Genomic DNA, 6,449 nt, shown 5'->3' with positions numbered 1-6,449 from the left:
GGTGTCTTTTGTTATGTCAATGAGGTGAGTTTTGGAAAGCCCTTAGGTAATTAAGGATGGGGGCTGGTTGCCAAGGGAACCCATCAAGAGATTAGTCGGTTGGAATTTTGGCCTTGCCCATCGATTTCCGATCTCCAGGAAGGTCTGGAGATTGAGTTTAATCACCAAGAGCCAATTATTTAATCAGTCATGCCTATGTACGGAAGGCCCATAAAATTGCAAAAGGACAGATTCGGAGAGCTACTGGGTTGGAGGTGTAGGGAGAGTGGCTCACTGGGAGAGGGCAGGGAAGTTCTGTCCCCTTTCCCCGTATCTTGTCATATTGCACTCTTCCATCTGGCTGTTCCTGAGTTATATCCTTTTACTGTATAATAAACCAATAATCCAGTGAGTAAAATGTTTCTCTGAGCCACTCTAGCAAATTGATAGATGTGCCCTTGACCAGAATCAAACCTGAGACCCTTCAGTCCGCAGGCCTTGGCTTTATCCACTGAGCCAAACCCGCTAAAAGGAAGAGGTCATTGGAACCTCCCAATGATAGCAGGTCAGTCAGAAGCCGAGGTGACAATCTGGACTTTTGACCGGCATCTGAAGGGTGTGTGTGGGGGAGAGGGGGGCAGTCTTGTAGGACTGAGCCCTAAACCTGTGGAATCTGATGGCAACTCTAGGGAGTTAGTGTCAGAACTGAGTTAAATTGTAGGACACTGGCTGGTGTTGGAGAATCACATCAGAATTGGTGTCAGAATTGAAGGAAGCGTTAGGGTGGGTTCCAGAAAGAAAGGAATTGGCTGGAGTGGGATGCTGTGTGCCTCTAGCTTAGGGGTGTCGAACTCAATCAGAGAAGGGGCCAAAATCTAAAATCCAGCCTAAATCGCGGGCCGAATGGTTTACTGAACAGTCATAAACTGTCATTGTGATGGAAACGCAGCGGAGTGCAGTGATGACAGCGCGGTGCGGGCCACATTGCAAGGCCTGGCGGGACGGATTTGGCCCGCGGGCCTTGTGTTTGACACATGTGCTCTAGCTGCATCCATCTGTTTCCCTGGTGATCTCATCTCTGGGCTCTAGCCCCTCCCCTTCCTCACTCTACATTTGCTTACCTGTTTGCTGGGGGAGAGAACCTGAGTAGAGGCTCAGGTGTCTGTGTGATCTGCTGAGCCCGGGGAGAGCTCTCATTCCTTAATGAGAGTCCTGGTGGGAGCAGGGGAGGGGACTGGCGTTCCTGGTAGCTAGCTGCTTCCTCAGCTCTGACCTTGGCCTGTGAACCCAGGGGTCTGATCTGGGGAAGAGGGTATCTGGAGCTGCAGAGACCCATCCTCCAGTCCATTGCCTGCAGAGGGCACTTGGATGCTGCTGGGAGCAGGCCTGGTGGGTAGATGCAGGCTCCGGGATCTGGTCCAGCTGGGCAGTTATGGCCTCATTTCTTCCTCTAAAGGGGAGACTGGACAGGAGCTTTGGTTTCATGTTCCATCTGTAAATCCCTCCTTATCTTTCCAAGTTCTTGATTTCATATCTATTCGTCTTCTCTCCCTTTCCACCTCTCTGTGAATCCCATGTTTCGTCTCTTCCTCCTCAAAGCAAAAGGTCATTTGCTTTGCTCGTACCCTCTCCTCTTCTCTCTTTCCACCTCAAATTATTGTAAAATTTTAGGGTCAGAAAAAGTTACAATTTGTAACCTGCTTTCTGGGATATAGGTCCTTCCACTTATATGGCTCATTTGAAGTAGATACAGGCATCCCCAATTTAGAGATGAAGAAATTGAGGCCCAGCATGGTGAATATACAAGCCCACAGTGCACCATTAATCAGGGCAGAGCTTGGATTTGAATCCTTGGCTCTGAATGTAAGAGCCCCAACCTGAGGGCAAAGCTCTTCCCAATGGTGGCTGCTGGCTCTCCCCTGGCTTGGGGCCAGCCTCTGCTTCTCTTTAGATGAAAACAATGGGTCAGGTGAGGAACAGACTGCACACAGATCTTGAGCATTCCTGGCCTCTGGAAACCAAAAGGGCTGGGGGGGTGAGGAAGGGAAGAATCCAGGCTCCAGGAGAGAAGAGGATGGGGGGCTATTAGATTAGGGGCTCCCGGGATGGGCCTTGTTCCTGGGTCCACTCAGCTCTGTCCCTTTGCCTTCAGATTCCCCCCAGCCCTCACCAGCTAGCTGTCTTTAGGACTGCCCCCACTCCTTTAGGACAGCAGCACAAGAGGCCCCTGGCATGGAAAGCTGGGGGCACTGTGGCTTCTCTCTTTGACCTTCTCTTCCCACAGCTAGAGCTGGGCAGGCAGGGAGGGTACAATAGCCTCTCGGTGCCCAGAATCCTGACAAGGGCAGCCTGGCGGGAGGAAGAGGCACTGTCTGCATTTGGGCAAACCTCCCAGGATGAGACACTTCTGGGTTGGCAAGTGTGCCAGTTGGGGCCTGGGCACAGGCTCTGTGTCTTCCCGCAAATGGATTTAAATCACAGTTGCTTGTGACCTGAAGCCAGTCTTTTTACTACCTGGAGTCCCACCTAAAAGTGTATTTATAGTTACCATGGTGATCAGTAATCATAATGACTAATGTGTCTTGAGTCTTACTCTGTGCCAGGCCCTGTGCTGAGTGCTTTGTACACACAGTCCTTGTAGTTTCTCAAACAGCCCTATCAGACTGAGCTGGCATTATCCCTCTTTTATTTATTATTTATTTATCTTAAACCCTCAGCAGAGGATACTTTTTCCATTGATTTTTTTTTTCTTTTTTAGAGAGAGTGGAGAGGAGGGGGAGCAGGGTCGGGGGAGACACACATTTATGTGAGAGAGTCACATCAATTGGTTGCCTCCTGCACATGCTCCGACAGAGGCTACAGATCAAGCCTGTAACCGAGGTAGATGCCCTTGACTGGGAATTGAGCCCAAGACCCACGACACTAACCACAGAGTAAACTGGCCAGGGCGGCATTATCCCTCTTTTACAACCGAGGGCATGTGAGGATAAGAGGGAGGGTGTCACTTGGCTAAAGTCACAGAGCTAGTAAATGGCAAATCCAGAATTCAGTACAGGCACTTTGGCTCCAGACTCTTAATTTCACTTTTCTGATGATGGCCAGTAACTAACACTTATTGGGCACTTACTATGTAGCAGGGATCATCGTAAGCATTTTATACAGATTCATTCATTTAATCATTACAGGCATTCTTTATAATAGTCACTTAAATGGAAGAGGAGGATACTCAGGCACAGGGAGTGTGCAAACCTGTCCTAAATCTACTGCCAGGAGTCCACTCCAGGTGGCATGAGAGCCAGGACTCATTAAAAAAAAATAAACAAAAATGTTTTTTCTTTAAAAAATTAAAGTATAACATACAGAAAAGTGCAGAAATAAGTAATATTTAGCTTAATGAATGTTCACTGAGTGAATATGCTATGTAACTAAATACTAAACATTATCTGTACCCCATAAGACCCTTTTCAGTAATGAATCCCACCCTTTTCTTCAAGAGTAACCTTTATACTGATTTCTAAAATCATAAATTAGTTTTGCCTGTTTTTAAGCACACACACACATTTCTATTGGGTGTTTACCTGGGGGTGGAATTGTTGGTTATTTCCAAGTAGTTGTACAAATTTTCTGTATGATAGTCTCCTTACTCCACATCTTGGTTTTGGGCCTGGGACCATGCAGAAGGACTCCAGAAGACCTAGATTCTTAAACTGCCCAAGCTGGAAGGATCTTCACAAGTCACTGAGTGCCCCTCCCCTATTTTACAGATGGTAAGACGGAAGCTCAGGGAGGGGAAGTGGCCACAAAGCTGGCAAGGAGCATAGCTGTCAGGACTGGAGATATGAAACTGGATCCTGGCCAACCCAACTGCAGATGGGCTCTCCTCTCCCCACCCTTCCCCGGCCTGGGTGTCCACTTCTTGAGCTGAATATCCTAAGGCAATGGTCAGCAAACCCTGAGTGTGGCTCTTGAGTGTGGCTCTTCCACAAAATACCACGTGCGGGTGTGCATGTACAGTATGACTGAAACTTCATGGCCCATGCGCAGAAGTCAGTTTTCAGCCTGGGCGAGTCTATTTTGAAGAAGTGGCGTTAGCACGCTATGGGTCACTGTGGAAATCCTCACTCTCCTGATATGGCCTCTCCAAGAGTGGGGCCCTGCTGGCCAAGGAGGCAGCCGTACTAATGTGTCACTGTCCAGCCCACACACCTGGGGTCACTGTGGAGGATGCCATGCCTGGGGCCTATACATCAGCTGACACGGAGGGAAGCTGAGGTCCCTACTCAATATGGGCTCAGGGGGCAGTCTAGGGAAGCCAGGGAGGGGCTGGGAGCCAAAGTTATGGGGAGGCCTGGGACCCAGTCCTCACGCTAATGCTACCTCTGCTCTGATCCCCCACAGCCAGCTTGCACTCTGTACCATAGTCTTTCATCCTTGGCATTTATTTGGAATGCTAAGACAGTTATTTTGGAAGGAAGTAAAACATAGAGGTTAATCATACAGAATCTCTGCTCTTCTACTTACTTGCTGTGTGACCTTGAATTAACTTACATACCTCTCTGTGTCTCAGTTTCTCTAGCTTAAAAAGCACTTACTCCACGAGGTGGTTGTGAAGTACCCATGAGTGAAGCACTCAGATCATGTCCAGCATATGCACCTTGAACCTAGGTCCTGTGACTCCGAATCCCATGATCATTGTACACATCTCCCAGACACCTGCAGGCCTGGGGGGTGGGGGGTAGAGAGAGGGGACAGTAAACCAGTCCTCCAGGAGCTTTCAGTCCAGTGGGGGAGACACAAGTCCTGCTACCAAGGGATCTCCAGCCCGTGTAGAAGTTGGAGTTTCCAGAAGAGAGGGTTAGGAGGGAATAAACACTCAGTGCCTACTGTGTGCTGGGTACTTTGCACAGGCCACTATTTCTCTCCCCTCTTCACCCTTCTTTCTTTCTTATTGCAAAGTCCCATCTTCCAGGTTAGGACTGTGATGCTCAGAAAGTTTAAGAAACTTGTTTTAGGTTCCCCAGTGAGTCCAGTGGCAAAGCTGGGATTAGAATCCAGGTCACCTTATGCTAACATGGAAGACCATGTAACCTTGGCTCAAGTTCACCTCTTCCATGAAGTCTTTTCATGTCCTGGATGTAGAACTAACCACTTGTGCCTCTGGGTCCCCATCGTGCCCCATGGCACCTGTATACTTTTCAGGCTTACTTTATTTATATACCTGTCTCCCTTCGTTAGGCAGTGAGCTCCTTGAGAGCAAATAGTGATCTCGGCCATCTCTGAATCCCCTGTACATCCTGAATATAGCACAGAATTCGTGCACAATAGCTGTTTTATAAATATGTGCTGCATTAATGATGAGAGGTGTTTGGAAGGTCTCATGCCCATTTTCCTGCCTCCTTAGAATTACCCAAGTGATAGGGGGGCATCAGAGGATGGAAGGAGGGGTGGTGCTGGGGTCTCTAGAGGCGTGAACATCTGTCTCACTGAAACCTTTCCAGTTCCCCACACTCGTCTAGACTCATGCTTCATCCCCAGGCATTTGCCCTGGCTCACTCCAGTCTCTCCTGCACGCCTTCCTCCATGTTCTGCAACACTGTCTTTCCCAGCACCTTTGCTGTTTAGAGGACAAGTCTGGCACTGAGATCAGAACCATCCCTTCCGGTCACATTTTATTCTCATAAGAGCTTAAGAGGTAGGATAAGTGGAAGTGGCCTATCTTCATTTTACCTGTAAAACTTTCCAGCTTCACAAGGCTTCTGTCCAAGTTCATACAATACGTTGATGGCAGAACTGGGCAGAACTGGGCCCAGTATAATGTAGGAAGGGAACAGGGCTTAGGGCAGTTTTCTGAGTCAGGGACAGGCTGGGCTTCCCCCCAGGACTTGAGGGCCCTGGCTCTGGGACACAAGTTGGTCTGTGAAATGGCATGGAGAGAATCCTAGAACCTTCTTTAAGAAATATATTTTTATTGACTTCAGAGTGGAAGGGAGAGGTAGAAACATCAGTGATGAGAGAGAATCATTGATCGGCTGCCTCCTGCACACCCCCAACTGGGGATTCAGCCTGCAAACCAGGCCTGTGCCTTTGACCGAAATTAAACCTGGAACACTTCAATCCATAGACTGACGCTCTATCCACTGAGCCAAACCAGTTAGGGCTTTTTAAAATTATTTAAAAATTTTTATTTTTCAGTTACAATTGAGAATCCTAGACTCTTGTCCCTGGCCAGAACTTGCCAGGCCTTCTGCAGTCTTGCCAGTAGGTGTCATCAGTTTGCAATTTTTGGTTCTGTCCCTCCAGTTCCAGCTTCCTCCTATCACCTGTGCAGTCTGCACTTGCACAAAGTAGGAGAGGGTGCAATCCCTGTGAGACTGAATCACCCCTGTTCTGGGAAAGGAAGCAGGAAGAGGGTCTTTGATTTGCACAGGCACTATTTCTCTCCCCTCTTCACCCTTCTTTCTTTCTTATTG

The sequence above is a fragment of the Pipistrellus kuhlii genome, unplaced genomic scaffold, assembly GCF_014108245.1.
Source record: "Pipistrellus kuhlii isolate mPipKuh1 unplaced genomic scaffold, mPipKuh1.p scaffold_m20_p_37, whole genome shotgun sequence".
Taxonomy (NCBI): domain Eukaryota; kingdom Metazoa; phylum Chordata; class Mammalia; order Chiroptera; family Vespertilionidae; genus Pipistrellus; species Pipistrellus kuhlii.
This window is presented reverse-complemented; position numbering follows the sequence as displayed.